The 21,053-nt window shown below is 38.4% G+C and overlaps 1 protein-coding gene across 2 annotated transcripts in view; it reads left to right on the forward strand.

The window, feature by feature from the left end:
- The window catches only part of LOC111932828 (uncharacterized), a 316,058-nt gene that overhangs the window by 62,195 nt on the left and 232,810 nt on the right, over window positions 1-21,053 (forward strand). The window lies entirely within an intron of this gene.

Raw genomic sequence — 21,053 nt, forward strand, 5'->3', positions numbered from 1 at the left:
TAGTCAGCCAATAGTTTGGAAATGCGTAAAATAACCCTAACAAAAATTAAGAAATTGAAATTATGAACACTCTGTATGAGAAAAGAGTAAGAAGAAATACAAATAAGTTGGCTGGCTGATGTGTTCTAGCTGTTTATCTGAGAAAGCTTCATGGTAGCATCATCTGTTAGACTATAGACATGACTTTCTATAGTGAGGAAAAGGTACTCTTTAAAACTCTTGTCTGTAAAGTTGGGCTAGCTTTGGTCCTGAACTGCTCCACATCAGAAGTATTCAGGTGACTTAAAGCCAGATAGATCACAAAGAGCTGAACTTTCATTTTACTGCACTGATGAACCAGTGATGGTTTGAGGTCCTGGGGTTGCATCTGCCCTAAGTCCTTGCCTTTGCAATTGGTATTTCCAATGAGAATAGGAGGAAATCCTGCCACCACACTCTATATAATGTCAGAGGACTTTATTTCATTGTAGTGCTGTCATTAACACATGAGGAACTTCAGGGAAAAAAGTCTCTAAAAGACTAGTCTTTAAAGGATTAAATCCCTTCAGTGGTAAGGAAGGCCATCTTTAGCTGGAGACTGTAAATGAACATCCCAGTATTTAAAGAACTGAAAGATTGCTGTTCTCATACAGACCTAACAGCATATTTTGTATCTTTTTATTCCTCCAGGAGGGGAAGAATTGATAATTTTCTTGATCAGAAGTTCTTAAGTGTTTTAATAGCAAGGGAAACTGAAGCTTGGAATTATAACACAGGTTTCCCCATGCTGCAGCAAGGCAGAGTGGAGATTAGATCTGAAAAGGGGAAGGCCAGACTTGATGCTGGAGGGTAAAAATATTTTACACTTTCTCTTTGGGAATGGTGGGAGCCCTATTAAAATGAGTTGTTTCAAATTTAGACTGAATGAAGCACTTCAGAATTTGCTATGGGGAGCAATCCAGCATTGGCAAGAGAATGAACATAATGACCTAATACTGTAAAGACTGTCTATCTCTGCTTCCTGTAGATCTGTGAAATGTCTGACTTTCTTAGGATTTGATTCCAATGTGACCACCAAGAAAACAGAATAAGGAAAGTATTCTTGCTCTTGGTGTGAGTGTAATATTCCCACGTTTCTTTATGGCAGTCCTAATCTAAATGATCTGCCATCCTTGAGCACAAAGACTTTAGGTTTAGCTGGGGCAGGTTGCAAACTGCTAAGCCCTGCTAAACATCCTCATAGCTGAAAAAGGCACAAGGTTCTTAGGCTTTTATTTGAATAGGCTGTAGCTATTATTAAAATAACCTTCAAGTATTGACTCAAAATCCCTTCACACTTTGCTAAAATTGTTCTGAAATTTCTGTCATTCTCACTAATATGTTTCATTTTCTTTTCCACATGCTGTACTTAGCATTGTGAGTATTTCTCCCTCTTCTGCCTTCTGTATATTAAAAAATGTTGGTGCTATTTTCCTAAAACAAATAAGTAAAGTGAATTTTTCCCTCTAATCATTTTCTCTGTTCTTATTAAAAAGTACATTGTGTTTAAGGCTGCCTCTTGTCTATTGTAGCTTAAATGACAAGTCCAAATTAGGTGCTTAAAAAGTTTGCAGTTACAAATGGAAATGCCTTTAACTATTTATAATCATCTTTGTTTAAACTGCCCTTACACGTAGAAGCAAGGTAAGTGAGGTGCTGAAATGCATAGAAAACAGGATCTTTTTAAAAAGTCGGTGGTTTTGTGAAACACACACATTCTTATCAAGGACTGCGGAAGTCTTATTTTTATTTGGTTTTGGTTTTTCCTTCAGCATATGAAATATTTACTTGTTAGGCAGTATCAGGAATACCCATTTTCCATAGTGTTGTACCAGCCCAACCCATCAGTGTGCTGGTTAATTAAGTGTGACCTAAACCAACTTGACTTGAGCTCCGCATTAAATGCACAAAACCCATTTGAGCTGACCAGCAGCAGAAGTGGTACTCAGAGAAATTGAAAAGGATTTCTCCCAAATGCTTTCTACTTACTTACAGCACTCAAGTAATGGCTGAAGATTAGCATATGACATGACAGATTACATTAAGTCATGTCTTTCCAGTGCTTTATGACAGCACTATCACATTAGCTTCTTAGCACTGGCACATCGAGGCATGCAAATGTTTTCAGACCCTCTTATTCAAATCTACAAGCTGACATGGCAGCCTTGATATGATTATTAGTCATTTGAGAGACTTTAATTCACGTCATCAGATAACAGGTTCTGCTAAAAGGTTAGAGAAACTGTCTGCTTTTAATGAAGCCCTCAAAAAAGACCCTCAAAAACCTCCCTGCTCACAGAGAGCCTGATTTGACTTTATTGACAAGATCCCCCTAAGAGTGAACTTGAGTTGAATAAGTAAGCAGGCATCTTAAAGAGTAAAAAAAAAAACACTGGCTTTACTTAAAAATTAGACTGAACTAGGTTGAATCCCTATCTTTCTGCTTCCCATTTTCTTTCTGGTTGTATTGTGGCTTTAAAGACAAGGTGCTCTGTCTGGAAAATGTTTTCAGCATATGATGTTGAATGAGGAAAAGTGGGGCAAAGACTGATCCAACACTGTAGTGGCAGACTCTCATTATTATACTGAGCAGGAGGTCACTGCTGCTTATTTCAAAGGGTTAACTGATGGTATCTTGTCACAAAGGTCTGTGCAGCACAGTTAGTTTTGTACTCTTTTAGTCTGCATCTATTAATATGACTTCCTATTCAGATATTGTTTTATGTAAAATTGTGCTGAGTTTGCCTTCTAATGAAAATACCTTTTAAATTAGTCACCTGTGGTCAGTGGCAGTTGGCACAGGGTGAGTGAGGTAAGAAATTATGTTCTTCCTGAGCAAGTAAAAAGGAAAGAAGGCCTTTACCATTAAAAAGGATATCTGGTGCTAGAGCAGAGCTTCTGCTCTTTGCAGAAGATGTGGGGAAATGGTGCTGATCCCAGCCAGCATTGTCCCCAGACCAAAGATAGATGTCATAAAATTAAAAAAAAAAAAAAAAATTGAGTTCTTAAAATCCTTTGTCATTACCATCACAATGGGCTCTGTATCAGTAGAGCTTATGTCAATATAGCACTGCCCAGACTACAGCTGACTTCCAGAAAGCTACTGGTGTCTCTATACCTGGAACTCACTGCAAGCTTTTGTTACCAGATTCCTTATTGTTAACTAAGGAGGAAACTGAAAGTTGCTTGTGGACTTTATGAAGCACCTAGTTTAGAGATCACTTTGCTTATGCCTCAGACTTCTCTAGAACCTTGCTTGATTTGCTTGTTAGCAATATGCTAATTGGGAAAGCAGTAAAGAACTGTATTCAGGTTTAGACATTGTATATCTAGGCTAATAGTTGCAGTTGACTTTAAGTTTTTCTTTGAAAAACCATTTCAGAAACTTCAGTGTAGGACTCTCACGAGTTATCAGGACATTCATAGCCTGAGTTTGAGACAAGTTATTGACTGCAGCTAATTCACCTTGGTGTAGGGGACTTGGTTTGTATCACCTTTCATGCTGCCTCCGAGTGTCACCTCTATAGCATGCATCTTCCATGAACTCAGATTCTGCTCCTGCTGGATACAAATGTGCCAGGTACAAAACAGCTTGCTGCTCTATACCAGCTCACTAAATCCTCTCATCTTTATTTGCCTTTGCCACTTCTGCAGCTGTGGCCACAATGGTCCTCTCAGACCCAATCGACCTTTTCTGCTTCTATTTCCACGTCTTCCAGCTCTTCTATCTGAGCAAAATCAATTGCTCTAAGTACTACCAGTCTAATCTGACTGTACTTCATCTCATTCCCTAGGGGTAAATTAACAGGATGAACAACAAGGCAGTGGAACTCCAGCTTTTTTGTTGTTGTTCCTACCCTTTTTACCAAGAGCTTTTCTGTCCTTAACCACAGCTCTTCATCACAAGACTCCACTCCTGTACTTCACCAGCACAAACCAAGCTTTTTTTCTTTTTTTTTTTGTGTTTGCTTCACTGATTCTCCATCTCCTCTCACATCCATCTTAAAATGTATCTTTCAGCCTTGCTTATCCTTGTTAATTTCTCTCTCATTGGATTTATGATCAAGTACTTTAACTTATTAATCATACAATGTCTTTGTAACTGCATTATGTAACTTAAACCATGATTTTATGTAACTGTGTACAGTGTTTCGGGTTTTTATGAAGGCTACTTACCATACAACACAGTTACAATGCTTTTTGAATGTTTTTTTCTCTGAAACAGTAACAAAAAATCTTCCATTACATTGTTATGTCATTGCTCATAAATTAATTTGCAAGACAAAAATGAAATATTTAGACTTCAGTCTTGTGAACTCTTCCACTTGAGTTCTCCCACTAAGCTTGAAGATTGAAAAGATTTAGGCCTGTTTGTGGGGCACTTCAGCAGCTGGCAAAACAGGTAAATGAAAAGAGAGGGGTTTAGGGCCACTCTCAGTGCACCTGTGGATCTTCCAACCTATGGCAAGAATAAAGGGAAACAAAATTACGATAAAAGACAGGACATAACTGTACCAGTAGTTTTTTCTCATCATAGAATAAGTGTATGGGCTCTCTTAACACAGGTTATCCTTGAAGTTGTAAACCATATTGGGTAAAACAAATTAAGGAAAGGGGTTAATATCCATATATATATATACATCAATAGTATGTATAAGGAAAGATAAAAATATATAACAGCAGTGAGTCCTCACAGCACAAGCCAAATAAATCCCACAATTATTCTTATGGGATGTGGTATGAACTACCCTGGCTGAAAATGTTTGAATCATCCACTGTTTCACTGGGCTGGGCACTTGCTCTGAAAAGGAGGTTTCTGTACAACTTTTTCCTGCAGCTCTACTGGCAGCAGACACCTTAAGCAAACTTTTACTGCACTGTGTGGCACTGGATGTTGAGATCCAGGACCACCCTCCCCTCTGTTGCTGGATGTGTTGGTGCTGGCAAAAGCCTTGAGTCCTCAGCCTGGCATGTTCCCAAACCCAGAATGGCTCCATCCTCCTTGATGGGTTGATTTCAGCAGCAGAGAGAAGTAATGGGAAATTACTTCTAAACTGGAGGTTCCAGTGTTTGTCCTCCAGCTCCAGTCCTACGAGGGTCTAGTGTAGCTGCTGTCCATATTAGGATGTCTGACCTGCTTGCATCTTCTCTGTAGATCATTCCTGGTCCTCATTTGTGTTTTCTGAAACACTTGAAATAGAAGACTGCAATTAGAGAAATACAAATTATTTTAAAAGCCCTGCTGAGTCTCTGAATTTTTGCAGACAGTGAGTTATTTCCATCTTGTAGTTTAATACAAGCTCAAAAATCCATACTGCTTTGCTCCCTTCTGCCTATTTCTTCTGCAAGGTGTACATGTTGATCAATAAAGAATCTATCTCCCCCTTTTCATTACTTCTACCCTCCCTGCCATACTCATAGTCTCTTATACACAGCTTATGAACAATTTCACTGTCTCAAAATTATTTTAAATGTAATTTAGGCTAGAATGCAGCAGAGTGACAAATGCCAGTGAATTGAGAGAGTTTGTTCACCAGAGGCTGCAATCTCTTGCGACAGCTAACTATGGCTCTAATCTTCATTTGCACTTTCCCAGTCCTGTAACAGATTGCATTACTCTCACCCTTTCTCTCTCTCTCACTGTTATTAATTCTTCACCTTTAAAAAGATTAATACCTTTCAAGAAATGGACTTGTGTGCTGATTCAACTATTCTGACTGCTAATATATGGAGCCCACAGCACTGAGAACAGCAGTTTGATATCTACCACCTGATGGACCTTGATGTACAGCCACTGTTATCTTAAGTTTTCATGGTTTGTGAGGCTTAACACTTGCTGTACTTGGGTAAAAAGTTGCTGTTAGTGGGAATGAAGGAATTGCTCTAAGAGTTAAGAGAACTACAGGATAGTTTTACATTAATCCTTCCTGCCAGCTGTACATTTCAGTGTTGAAAGGCTGACCCCGGTTCCTGGTTTTCTTGTCAGCAAAAAAGCTTTCAGTGGCCTACTTGGGAATCAACACAAATGCAAGGTGTGATAAAAGGGAAGGGCTGAGGTAAGTGGCAGAAATAGTAGGAATCACTTAAATTTCGCCTGTACCAGAACAGATTATGGTGTTGACTTCACAAGGTATCAGCTCTTTCTCATTACGTTGTACTATTGCTGATATAGAAGTATATCACATTGTCTGCCACTGAAATCTTCTAAGTATGAATTTAATAAAAATCCTCATCTTTAAAATCTGGCATTCAAATATCCATTAGAAATCTTCACGGTTATGACTGTAATATTATTCCTTATTCCTAAATTTGCATAAAATAAGATTTTTGTTAAAAACAATTTTGTACTGTTGTTATACTACTGTTCATTTTATTTTCTAGTTATTTAATAATACTAGAAGTTTAAAAAATATGTATCTGAAGTATGAAATGGGCAGGTGGCATTTCAGGAAACAGCTTACTGGCACAGGGCAGTTGCAGGTGGATTCTAAGGGGATGTACAATCCAGAACAATGCAATTTCTGGAAGATTATCTTCTCTCCTTTGTTCCATCTTTGTTCCATGTTCCATCTCTTCACCATCCTGGACTAGCTTTCTCTTAGTCTAGTTGTCCTTCATCCATCAGTTCTAAGGCCTTGTGTGATTTAGGACTTCCAACTCCATCCCAGCAGATATGAACTGATGTATTTTAAGTAGCTGACCTTAATACCATATGTATTTCTAAAAAATCAGTCCCATGCTATAAAATTGAGCTTTAAAAAGTCTTCTCTGAGCAAGTGGGCTCACCGAGTGCTGAACAGTTGTGGGTTATATGTTTCTGACACTGAACTGCCTCAGATATTCCAACAATCATTTCATTTTGAAGTATAAACATACTACATATTTCAGATTGCACCAGACTTATTTTGAACATGAATTGGCTGGTGAATGTGGTGCCTAAACTGCTATTTAACTATCCCTTTAAAATACATATTTAAATTCTAGGCTCTGTATGGCTGAATTTGATTTAGCACTTTGTCTTAAACCACAATTCAGTTTAGGGGAGCCAGTAATTGGGTTTTTCTCACAGTGACAGAGGATCTCAGAATGAGGTTGCTTTGACAAATATTGTGGGCATTATATTCTTATGGCATGAAACTTTACTCAGTTGTCACTGAAGTCAAGGGTGTCCATTGATTTTACTGAAAAGTGGAAGCAGCCCCACAGCCAAGAGGGCTTTAAGACACATCTTAGCAGAAATAATTCCTTGGGCAGGTGGCATTGTCCAAAATACCCCTGGCAAATACAGCTGATTTAGAAAGCAGCTCACACTTTTTCTTGGTGATGTAGTACAATATGTTTGATAAATGAGTGTGTCATTAGATGAAGCTGGTATGACCCACAATTGAAACCAGCCATAGACTTTAAAAATTCACCAATATTGATACACTTCTAGGGAGAAAATACTGTCATATTACAGCTTGGCATTCATCTGCATTTCTCTGAATTTATCAGTGTGTGCTACACCTCTGGAGTGTGTAGTTGCACGCATGTGCAGGTTCTACTCCTAGTCTGGTGGGCAGATGTCATTTTAAGGCCAGTGGAGGGGGTGCATGCCTGACAAGGCATCTGTATAAGCTTATGCTTTGTATCTTCTAGTATCTCTTGGGAGCTCTTGTCTTCAGCACTGCCTTGCCATGCTGCCTGGGTGGTAAAGATTTCACAAGAAATTACTGTGTGATGGTAGGACCTGTGTACTGCTCTACCTGAATCCCTGTGCAGAAACACAGTAGAAAGTTTGTCTGAGGCAGTCACATGTATTTTATAGGATATGCCATCCTCTGCTTCAGCTTCCTGTACCTCTGAAGCCAGCAGGTACAAAAGGGCTCTTGATAATGTCTTCCTGCAGTGGTAAAGGACCTGAGCAGCAGTACTGGCAGTGAGGACACCTGGGCATGACCGTGGTAGCCTGTGCTATGGCTGACCATGTTTAATGGCACCTCACAGCCTATATTCTATCAGATAAACTGAAAACACTTTTCAAGAAAGCAATACAGAGATCTCTTTCCTGGATTGTTTGGGGTTTTTTTTGTTATTTCTGTAACAAATACCACCTAGTTTCTCTGCCATCTCTTATTTGCTATATTAAGCCTTATTTGGATGTTTTTATGTAATAGGCATAAATGTAATGTTTTAATGGGAGAAGTGTTTTATAAAGAAAAAATATTCTTGTTTATTCTCAAGAATGTGTAAAAGTTGTATGGTTTAAAAAGAAGCTGGAATTCTGAGTGATGCTTCCTGATTGAAAGTAATCTCTTTGAGCAGAAGAGGAAAACCTGTGAAAATCCTTATCACATAGTGCTAAAACTTCGTACAAGTTCAAAAATGATAGGGGAAGATCAGAGCTGGGGGAGTGGAATGCATTGAGGATTACTGTATACAGCTCTGGTGCTAGCATTCCTGATGGGGAAGTATTCTGGAGAAATGTTACTACATGCTTACCTTTATTCATGTGGTTTTCAGTGTCTGATGGACATTGTCAGAGTCAGGATACTTGACTAGATGGATCTTTTATCTGAGATAGATAATACTGCAAAAAGAAAGAAGCCTGAAGAAATAAACTTACTTTAATAAAATATTTAATGACTTCTTTATTCTTGTTGTCAATACCAGAGTGTAGGCAAGATAAACTGTCTTATCTGCTAGGCTGTGTCTGTTCACAAGGTTTTTTGTAAAATCTAAATGATGAATCTATTAGAGATGTGACTTTCAGAATAATATGTATTCAGGCCCTAATAAAAAGGTACTGCTGGTAGGGATGGACACATTGCTGTATTTCAGTAGCAACCATAAGCCTGAGAGCTGTTAGACCTCCATTGTTAGGTGACAGGTAGTATTTTCTTCTAAAACTAAGCAGAGGGTAGTCAGTGTCATCATCTAATGACAGGGCCATTCAGTCACATCTAAGGAACTTGTGATTTAACTCCATCCCATTCTCTTCTGGGCATGATGTATTGGTGGAATTCTGAGAGACATCCACTGAAACCCCTGGAGAGGGGGAGAAGAAATAAGTGTTAATCCCTCACTGCTCAGAGGAAGTCCTAAACACAGCTGTACAACAGACCAAAAGGGCATCCTATCAGGTGCTGCTCTTGATTAGATGGAATTGTCCAAAGGAGACATGGATTCCAGTTCTCTTGTTTATGAGAGAAGATCCCTCCCATGAACTTCAGTTGTAAATTCTCATGTTTGTTAGCCCAGGGAACAACAGATTTTAGAGGTCAAAACACAAGGAACTGAATTTTTGGGCTGTAAAGAAAAGGTGCTGTAGGAGAGAGAGGTCTTGTTCTTCAGAAAGGCTAAAATAACTGAAATACACCACTAAATATGACTTAGAGGCCGCAGCAGAAGGGAACTCCTTTCTTTCCATTTTAGCAATTCCCAAGTGTTTAGTAGTAGTTCATTCACTTCATGATAAAAATGAGGAGATTTGAGGTAACACATTTTACAAGGCTTGTTAAACCTTGACTGAAAAAAAAAGTTGGCCTCTAGCACAGCATATTGTGAGCTGAAAGAAACAAGAGTGAGAGGAAGATGGGAATTAGAGCTCCTTGGAGAGCAGAATCTCAAGGGTTTTACAGATACCAGGTCTTAGTCAAGAAGGACCATGGAGGGACAAAAAGAGAGATTCTGTGATAGCTACAAATGAGGTGTACTGAACGGATGAAAGTCTGAAGGACAAGCTGATGCCTGCAAGGACTGGCTAGAGGGCACAGTCAGTCAGCAGAGCTGATAGAAGATACCTGCTGAAATAAAAAATATGGAGAAAATCAGATAAAAGACATAAAATTGGCTGTGTAAGAGTTAGCAGGTGTTATGCCTGCTTTTTTAACCATAGGCCGACTTTGAAGTGAGCTGGTTCTTATTGGGGTTAGTAATTTTCTTGTATGATTGTTAGAAGTTTGCATTTGCACCTGCTAAATTGTAGCTGGATTCTAACTTCATAAATATTAGCATTCATCTTGCTGCTTCTCATTTGGCTCCCGCTAGTGTGCATTTGCCTATGTGTAACCACCACACACCAAAATATACTACCTCAGAACGTGATTCAGACCAATAATTGTGCCCTGAGGCATATAGTTGAACGTTCACCTCAGAAAAATGAACAATTCTAGTAAGTGAGCTTATGTGTATCATACACAATCAATCCTTTTCAGAAGACTTAACGCACTTAGAACAAAATGTAACCCTGCTTTGTTCAGACTCCGTGTATATTTATAAAAGTATCTAACTAATGGTTTTGAGAGCTCCTTTAATATATCCATTGGGAAAACAATGACAAAATTTTGGACAAAAAGTAGTTGTAGTCAATTCGATATATACAAAGGAATATAATTTGGAAAATTTTAAAGAATTTGTTCAACACATTCCAATCATAAGTATTGCAATTAGGTGAGTGATGTATGATGTATTGGAGAAACTTAACTGTAGCAATGCTGGTGGTTTTTCATAAATACATTTATTTAGAGTGATTTGAGACAGAAAACAAACCTTTGTGTTAAGTCTTTAATGGAGAGTTCTGTAGAAATTCTGTCTATTCAAAATACAGGGTATATAGCATAATGCTCAAGCTAGACCTAAGGCTCCATAAGATTTAGAAAACAAAGTTGGGCCATAAATATTATGATAGCTTTATACTTCTATTTTTGTAGGAACATTAACTTGCCAATCCATTCTATACATGGATCTGTACCCATAGCTTTAATTCACTTATAGAGTTGATTGCAAATATACATACATACAGACAGACATACAGACATATATATATATATATATATATGTGCCATCTCCTTAGGTGGTTTTACTCAATAGGTATCAAGGGGCTTCTTATTGCTTATTGAGGAACTTAAGTATTATGATTTTGTCAACTTTGAGGGTGGGGAACTTAAAGAAAGGAGGGCTTTGTAGACTTGCTGAAAGCCTATAAATAAGTCTCAAAACTGAGTGGTGGTTTTCTAAAATGTTTTTGACAGAACAAGACAAACCATATTCTTCTGCTCATTTGTGCTTTGGTATCTCCAAAGCTTACTTAAAAGTCTGCTATTACCCCAGAAAACATAGGAACAGATTTGTAAGTGTTAGCTTGTTAAAGTTCAGCTGAAGGTTTCGCACCTGAAATTAGGGTGGAAAGCAAAAATCCTGTTTTTCATGTGAAGATGTTTACATCAATCCATAGCAAAGAAGAGGCAACTGGTGATGAGAAAATAATAAAAACTGTAAGTAATTTTAGATTCTTTATTTATTGTAAATCTTATGCAAAATTGAAATCCTGCACTGGGTTTCCCTACCTGCTGAAAAATGTCTCTAATGCCCAAGGTACACACAGACCGGAATGTGTACATGCATACATATAGATGTAAGTCGGTGTATAATGTTATACCCATGTACCTCCACACACATGCTTTGTATTTTGTGATCCATCCTTTCCTTCCTGTCATTAAGGCAAATTATAATCCACATTTTCACCTTCTTTTCTTGGGTTTCAGTTTTAAAGCAATATTTGGGTCGCAGCCATGAGTTTTGTGTTTACAGCATTTTCTATCTTGCCAGCTGCAGTTAAGTGTTTATTTGGAAAACTTCATTGAGACTGGCCAAAAAAAAAAAATCTTTAGTACTTTTTGGAAATAATTCCTGCTATCTGTTATTATTTAATGAGGTGAGTATGGAATTGTTGAACCTACAGCATCAGTGGTGATTAGATTAAAAACCTGCAGACTTTGTCTGCCCTTCCAAAGAGTTTCAGTTTGTTCTGATGAGATTCCATGCAATAGTTAAGAGTTAGGTTAGTCTCATTTGTGAGTAGCCAATAGCTTTCAGAGATGATGGGCTAGACTACTAAATTAGGTCTCAAAGCAGCATCTGCTAGATTGGTGGAAATGACTGCTTATCAAATAGATGGTCCACATCTCTTTGAATTCTTACTTACTAAGCAAAGATCAGCAGGAAAAATGGTCTTCAAAGAAAATGTTCTGCCAGCCAGTGATTTCTGGACTATGACCCTTGTCCTGATTCACAGTCCTGAAGAATGTGAGAGAGGTCGGTTTAGAGATAATAAAACCTTCAAACTCTTGGCTGTGGTGAGGAAATTTCCCTTTCCCACTGTGGCAGCTTCCTAACTACTCTGATTGCTCAGGGCAGCTAAAAAACAGCATGGAAATATTATATGTTAGAGGCCATTATGCTCTTGGTGAAAGTTGTCTTCTAGCTAAAATCCAAAACAAGGGAACATGCTAAAATATAGTCATGAGATTGTGTACCAGATTTATGTACCTGGTACATAATCTTCATAACAACAAATGAGGAAATTACTCATAAAAATCCAGTCAACCAATAACAGAGTTTGTGCCTGTAAATTCTTAAGCACCACTTTGAAAATGGACACTATAATGAAAAAAAAGTAATCTTGGCTTGATGAAAACAGTGGTAATCAGTTTTCTCTAGTAAGCTTTGGTAAGGAATGTAGTCATCATGTTCAGTATATTCAGTATAATAGGACATTGTGGTATCGGTACAATCCTATTCCTAGCAAAGAGTTACTCTTAGTTGGGTCTGGTTCCTCTGTGTCTTCATTCAAAAAAAATGTAGAAAGCAGAACAAGAATACTACAGTGAAGCATGAGGAATCTTTAAAATTCTGCCTGGTCATCTTTAGGATTTGCTTGCAATTAAAGCCCTTTTTTGCTCAATTTCTTGTAAGCTTCTGGCTGACTTGCCACCCTTTAATGAGCTTCATGGATGAATAATGTGTTATAAGCAAGCTGGATACAGGAAAACAGAAAGGACAGGGTGTCCCCTATGGATCAGTGTTCTCTGTGGAAATGTTTATTTTACTTGTTGTTACTTATTTTAGTTTTGAGGATTTGTTAATGGAGGTCTGAGGATAATTAGTTTGGGCAGAAGTTTATGGAGGGAAAAAAATATGTTTTAAATGTCAAATGATATTTATAGAAATTGCAGGTTAGATTACATGTAATTGACAGTGCCCTTTAGATTAACAAGTGAGATAGGATCATCTTATTTTCAATAATCTTTTATGTTTAAGGTGTTTCTTTAATGGTTTGAATTGCAGCTTAAAAATAGAAACCCTGTGCATATGCTTCTGCTTGCTAGGGTACTGCAGACTTGATTTCTGAGGTTGCTGACAGCTTCTGAAAGATTTAGGAACTGTCAGCAGGAAACATTCCCATAGAATCTGTACTGTGAACTTTTTCTGGAAAAACAGCATCATTTAGCAGGTAATATATCTGCAATAAAAATACAGTTATGCAATAATGACTCATTAATATGGTCGATCATAACATGGTCTTTTCAATTCAATTTAAAAAGGAACTTGTGGAAAGAAATAAGTTCCTGCTCAGCCAGTTAGTGAACTTGGTTATTTCTTTCATACTGTTGGGTTTTAAGCTTTGACATAGCTATTTGATTTGTATGGGAGATAACATATAGTCATGACATTTGATTTCTTCATAAACAGATTTCCATTTATATTTAGATTAGTACAATAAGGTTTTCCCCTTTTTATTCCTTTTATTTTTCCTTTTCCTTCCCCCCCCCCCTTTTTGAATATGCTGGAAACTGCTGGAGTACTTTGGTATGTAACTGCTAATTTATCCTTTATGTCTTTATGATCTTGTCAGTGCTTCATGTCTACCATAGTTTTTCTAATCTAAAATAATCCCAGTGAAATCCTTTGATTGTCTGTTTGGACCTGATCCATTTCTAAAGCAGGAATGTAATGGGCTTTATGGCACTTACTTGGAAGTAATTTATCCAACAGAGTGAATATAGATACTTGTTTTAATAAGAATATACTTTATGGTAAGTGGAGACTGCTATTTAATTAGCCAGAGGGAAAGTAGTTCATGATACAATCTGTTCCAATCATCCTGGACATTAAACAAAAAGTCAGACAAAGTTATTTATGTACATGCACTTTATTTGCAGTTGTTTTGAGTAACCTCCTGGTAGAACTTTACAGCATTATCTGGAGGAAAAAAAATGTGGATGTGCATTTTTTTAAAAAAAATGTAAACGGGAGTTTCACTTATTGCTGTCAGTGCTTCAAGTGCACATCTCTTAAAGCAGTTGACAGTGGCAGCAGTGCTCAGTTTATCCTGGATAATACGCTCTTTCGACATTTGGTGGTTTACATCTTTCTGGTGTGAAGGCTGATATAGGATGCTATAAAAGCATTACATTCTGCTTCTTTCTAATGTGGATTTTTCTATTGCCTTGAGCTGCCTATTGCATAGATAAATAAGATGTATTTCTGAAGCAGAAGGATTCCTGTGCAGTGCTGTAGAAGCTACTAGGATTTTAGAAGGGATTAGAACAGCATTTGGAAACTAAATGGGACTATGCTTCCTTCAGTTCTTCTGACTATATTGAGTACTGGACTATTACTTAATTCTTTGTGTTAAAAGCTGCAGTTAGTAGTAATTGTAGTTACAAACCTAAAAACAGCAAAGCAAAGGAGGAACAGTGTGCAAGTGTTAAAGTATTCTGTTATTTAATGAGAAATATATACTTTGTCATTAGAGTGTACTAACTACAATGGTTCATCTTCCTGCAAAATTGTCTTTCTTTAAGAGGCTAACCCATAACCTGTTTGATTTGATTTAATAACTTCTGTGAACTCCAGTGATCTTTGGATGATGTGTCAAGGAAGGAAGAAAGGAAGTTTTGTTTACCCAAATAAAGTTGAAGCTATTGCAAGGGTACTTTTGGAGATAAAGTGGTTGCATTTCCATATATGAGAGGTGCTTGCCTTATCAATACTTTAAATGGTTATTAGTAATTGTTAATGTCTCTTCCCCACTCATCATTTTGTCTGTAGAAAATCTTCTGAGGTTTTTACACTTAAGCAGATCACCAGGATGTTCCTGGACAACTGATTTCATATGCAATTTGTCAGTTCACAGGAGCCTAACCAGCATTTTGTGCTGTAAAGCCTTCATTGTGCTGAACAGACACAGTATTTTCTCAGCATTATGATAAGAAACACAGATATCAGGCATACTCATTCAGGAGGAATGCCTGTGGCAAGAGGAGTGAAGTCCTAGGGCTAAGTTTATTTAGTGTAAAGAAAAATATAAAAATTAAGGAAGCACTTTTCTTACAGCTCCAGCTTCCAACCTCTTGTACAGTGAGTTGGAAGAGTTTTTGATATAAGACAGCAGGTAGTGTGTGCTGACACTTTCCCTCCTCCCCACAAACATGTATCCCCAGCTGGTTTATGTGACCCTTCTTGTTCCCATGAAGTCAATGGTAATGCTGGAATACTAAGCAAATGCAGCCTGCTACAAGCACAAGTCATGACATAGCCTGAAGTCTAAAAGCCAACAAACTCACGGCTTTCTTCTCTGCAACAAGCCAGAGATGAGCAACTACTATAAATTTGTATGGATCTCTGACCATTTTATTCAGCTACATGATGCAAATAAAAGCATTACTCTAAAGGGGAGTGATATTTGTTTTGGTTTTGTCATATTATGACAAAATTCCTTATTAAATCAATTTCGCAGTTCAGTTCTGGCAAATCACCAGTAGGTTACTCACAAGTATCAAGGACTTACTGTGTCCAGTTCTAGCATGATACCAAATGTTAATAGGCAGTTCAAGCTCAGTTCAAAATTGCATTTCAAAATTGAAGCAAAAAATTAAAGCAGGTATTTACTACATACAAATAGTGACTGCCCCAGTATGTAGAGGAAAACCTGTCTGAACTTCCTAGACCTGATTGTCTAAGGCCCATTTTCTGGAAGGTGCTAATTGCCTCCTAAGGGATGCCAAATGCTCTCAAATCATTGAATTCAATGAACTTCAATTGATGTATTTCAGTGAATTCCTGATGAAGTCAGCCCTTTGAGCACTACAGACTCAAGGGCTCTCAGAAGTACACAGGATTGTGTCCTACATGGACAAACAAAACAATATTAGTACAGTGTTCTGAATGACAGCCAGGGAGGTTAATAGGTCAAGAACATAAATTAGAATTTATGTAGCCGTACTGTTCATTTATGCCTTCATATTTTGGACACAGATGCAACTTTAACTTTTTGCACTGTGAGTAGTCCCAGCAATTCAACTATAGGGAACTATTTAATGTCTACAACTCAGTGCACCTTATTCCTTGCAGGGCTAACACCTGAGGGATTTAAGAGTAGGGATGGGATAGCACAGGTCTGCTGTTGTCCCAATCAGCTGGACAATTGAGCTTCATCAGGAGCTGCTCCTGAAGCCTGTTTTGTGGGCTCTGATGGTTCAGGTGCTGCTGCAGAGGCAGCTCAGCTGTGCATGCAGGTGTTACATGATTATGAACGTGGTAGCATCAGCGGTAAACCCAGGGTTAAAAGTGCCCTCCCTTTGCAAAGCTCTGAGATGGAGCAATGCTGTTAGGGTATACACAAACCCTTTATAAAATAGAGCAAACACTTCATAGCACCTCTCTGGAGCTTTTGGGACTTAAACTACTTATCCCATATTGGCAAATTTAGCTTTTCAACTTCACTGTGAAGTTGATCTTTACATTTTATTGGCAGCTCTTATCTATTACGGACATGCAACCACCCCCACAGTTAAATGCAGTAGCCTTTTCAAAGTGACATTGCACACTCATGGGAAATAACAGGCATGCTTTACTGATCACAGATCATCAGATCCTCAGATTTAGATCTCACACAAAATACCTTCAGATCTCCTAACACCTGAATCCAATACTGAATCAGAAGGAAAAACATTGTCTATTGCATCACTAAGCTGTTCCTGCAGTGGTAAGCTTTCTTGGAGGTCTCTTCCAAATGCTAAGCAGCCCAACCGGTCTTAGCTTTTAAGATCACAGCCCAAGGTGGTATGGCTGCAGGCCATAACTCTAATGAAAACCTGGTACAGTGGGTAGATTGTTCCTGGATCTCATTATAGGCAATTGTTCCACTACTTCTGCTGTTTTTAATTCCTAAACCTAATATTTACCTCTGAGCATTCAAAGTTATTTTGAATTTTATCTTGACAAATCACTAAGGGGTCTATTCTTCTTTCAGTGCGTGCATTTAACTCTCATTAATGTTCATATGAGTTATGCACAGAGCTCAGCTCCAGCAGGTTTTTCCAGCAGGGCCTGAGTCCCAGCCCTTATATGGTGTTTCAAAGTTTCTTATGCTTCTGAACAAACACAGAATTCTTCTGCCCAAATGGAGCAGAACAGTGCTTCCTCCCACCCTCCACTGTGACCTTCTGGTCTGCTACACCTATCAGTGGTAAGGAGTCTGTCCCCTTTTCTTTCCCTGTTTCCAGCCATGCCTACATATGCATACTGGGAATTTTTGCATGATTTAGCAAAGAGCTCACTCAGGCTCAATGTTACAGAATCCTTGTGCAAGCTTTTACTGTAGAGTAACTGACAGTGTATTTTGTACTGAATCAGGCTCTAAATTATGCCTAGCACTCAGCTAACTGGAAATGAAAACAAGTCCGGGCATATTGCACACCATTTTGACATTCTGTGGGCTCTCTGGCAGTCTTTCAGTTATACTTCTCAGAGATATTTTTGCTTTTTTCTTCATATTCTTGATGAAATGTTATGTATCCTGGACTGAGCACATGATATCTAGAAACAAACAAACCCTGAAGGAATTAATTTTTAGACACAGGAACCCAAAGCTTTAATAGGATGAGTGTTGTTCATACTGTATTAGCTTCTGTAGCATGAGTTGAGAGACTTAGCATAAAGGTTTTGGAAAATTATGATTTCTTGGGGCTTCTGCACCAGCCCTTTGATACAGTGCAGGTTGCTTTGTCAAGCACTGACTGAAGCAATCTCAAAGAAAATGCTGGAAATAGAAGGGACTATTTCAAGACTTAAAAATACCTCTGCAGGGCAAGGTGCATTCTCCTCTGCCTGGTGAAAGGAAAATAAATCTCTTCCTAATAGAGAAGAGCTGTAGAAAACAGACTGGGAAATACCAATGTCTGCATTACAGAGATCTCTGGACACTGTCATGAAATAGCCAAATATGTCGCTTCTGCAGGTAGAGCTCACTGGGAAAAAAAATTTTGTTCTTCCACAGATTTTAATGTTTTCTTTGAGGCTGGAGGAAGGAAGAAGGGAGAACTACCCCCCCCATTTTTGACAAAAGCCAAAACCACAGGAAACACGATATATCTGAAATTAACTGTGCTGCAAGGAATTCTGGACTGCCTGATGGTGTCTGACATAATTTTGGTCCATTTCAGTGCTGTGGTTTGCAGAGAAGAATCAAATTGGAAGGAATTTTGTTGGTTCTGGGGCGTCCAGTGCCCACAGTCCACTGTACTATCTGTTCTGAGAGTGAGGACACAAGATTCCTAGTCCACTTGGCTCCCAGATTTTGGAGCAGTATTGAAGACAGGAACCCTGAAGAGATTTCAGAAGTGGGAATCTGAAAGCTTTGGGATTCAGTATGATGACAGATGTCATCCTGCAGATACCTACAAGCTACAGTGCAAGCCTTTTCAGGCATGAGGCAAGGGTCCTTATCCCAAAACCTCTGTTTTGGCTGAGGTTGGCAAGGCTTCCAGACAAGTGCCAGTACTGAGAACTTCAATGGAAGGACATACAGCAGTCTGGGAAACTGGGCTTCCCAACAGCTCAGCAGACAAGCTAGCAAGAAGCCAGACATGGTAAGACCTGCCTAACAGACAGAATGTCACCAGGTATCAGCTGAAATACTCTGGGGACAATTTATAGGTTTTGATGAACCAGCATTTTTAACAAGCAAATTTCATTGGAGAATTCCCAGTGAACTGTAGTTTCCAGCAGTTTGAGATGGTTCAGATATTGTTTGGTTTAAACCAGGTCTTTTTGAAAAATGGAAGCAAATGTCAATTACCATGTACAAAAATATGATGTAAAAGTTATCTCTTTTGGGGGGCATGGGTTGCTTATAGAAAGCTAGTTCCTAGGTAAATACAATGTATTTTCTGTACAGAAGGTGAAGTGTTCTAGGATTTTTCTCCCTTTTCACTTCCTAGATGGAGCAACCTGGGCGATCAGACAATAAAGGAAGGTGGGGGTAAATGAATAGCTCCAGCCTCAAAGAAGGAAAGTGCTATTTAATGTTGTGATTTCTGCTTCTTCCTTGGGAACAGAACTAAGAATTTCATGGTCAATTATAGATTCTCAATCAGGACTGACTCTCTTGCACTCTTAGGAGCTAAACAAGCTACAAATCTCTTACGTGTTTTTCTTGTGGAGACTTTAGTTTGTCATATGAGCAGAACCCAATGTGTTTCTAATTCATCTCATTCTCTTTAGTTTTGGCATAAAAATGGCTCTGACAGAGCCTGCTACTTATTTTTGCCCTAGTTGTTTTACTTGGGTTGCTTTTTGGGCTTGTACCTGGGAGTATTTCAGTGTTTCTTCTGTTTCTTCCCTGTTATCCATGTTCTCCTCTCAAGGTGCTTACTATCCCAAACCCTTGAGCTGCTTCCCCATTTTCTATATGTCTCACCAAACTATGCACACCACTTGTGTAGCATGGTCATCCTGTTCCTACTGGTTCCAGTAATAGCCTCCTTCTTAGTCTCAGACTGACTTTCACTGTTGAATGAGAAAGGTGGTGTTGATGTGTCTGATACTGAATCAGAATCTCCCATCTTTTTCTTTGTCCTCGTATCTAATGTTAAACTAATGCACTAAATCAAACATTATGCCCTGCAGACAGTCAGTCCAATATAAAAGTCACACATTTAAAAGCTTTCATGCTTAAGAAAATTGAATCATAGAATCATTTATCGGAAATAGAATCATTTGTTGGAAAAGACCCTTTATAGAAGAATAAGAGCTAATAACTGCATCTGGATAGCAGCCGTCATAGCATTATTTTTAATATACTATGCATTTTTATTTTTCCACCCTCTGGATAATTTTGCACAGAGATGGTACAGTGAAGTGTGCCTTTAGCAACAATGAGAGTGGGTTTGATGCTCTCAAATGACAGTCTTACCTTAGAAGGAACAATAACCAAGCTTATATTTTCACTAATTGGTGGCACCAGTGAGCTCTACAGTTGGTGCAGTATCTTTGTTTTAAAACAGGGAGCTCATTAGAGGCAGTAGGCTGCTTCCATTGGAATGGTTAACAAGCTGCAACTCAGAACATTTCTACATGCCTTTCCACCCCCTCAGAGACTGCCTTAGTCATCATAACCTGAGAAAGTAAGAAAGATTGTTTGCTAAAATGTGAAGGAATTTTACCATTCTGTGGTATTGGAATTAATATATTATTATTGGATTCCAGGCCTTTATTACTTTAATGTCTTTATTTTGACTATGGTTCTAAAAAAGCAGATCTGTGAAAGAACTTCTGGCTTAATACACAAACATAAAACTTTAAAGGGCATTATGGTGGAAACATGCTTGATTGAGAGCTCTGGGCATTAATGTAACTAATTCAATCTAAACTTGCTTCAGTACCCTGTATTTACTGAATCAACTTGAGCTAAGCAATGGTTATATTGTCTTGTACTGGAAAGAAAACAATTGTTCATTGTATATCACAGAATCATGGGGTGGTTTGGGTTGGATTGGACCCTAAAGATCATCTAGTTGTAATGCCATTGCCAAGGGCAGAGGCACCTCCCACTATTCCAGGTTGCTCAAAGCCCCATCCAACCCAGCCTTGAACACTTCCAGGAATGGCATCCACAACTGCTTCAGACAGCTTGTTCCAGTTCATCACCATACTACCAGTGAAGAATTTCTTCCTAATATACAATCTAAACCTACTCTCTTTCACTTTAAAGCCATTCCCTCTTGTTCTATCACTGTTTGTCCTTGTGAAAAATCCCTCTCCAGCTCTCTTGGAGTCCCTTCAGGTACTGGAAGTGGCTCTAAGCTTTCCCCAGAGGCTTCCCTTTTCCAGGCTGATGAACTCCAATTCTCTTAGCCTGTTTTCACAGAAGTGCTCTAGCCCTCTGATCTTCTTTGTTTCCCTCAATGTTGGAATCATTCCAACAGGTC

Source organism: Cyanistes caeruleus, chromosome 9 (assembly GCF_971803275.1).
Source record: "Cyanistes caeruleus chromosome 9, bCyaCae1.hap1.1, whole genome shotgun sequence".
Taxonomy (NCBI): Eukaryota; Metazoa; Chordata; class Aves; order Passeriformes; family Paridae; genus Cyanistes; species Cyanistes caeruleus.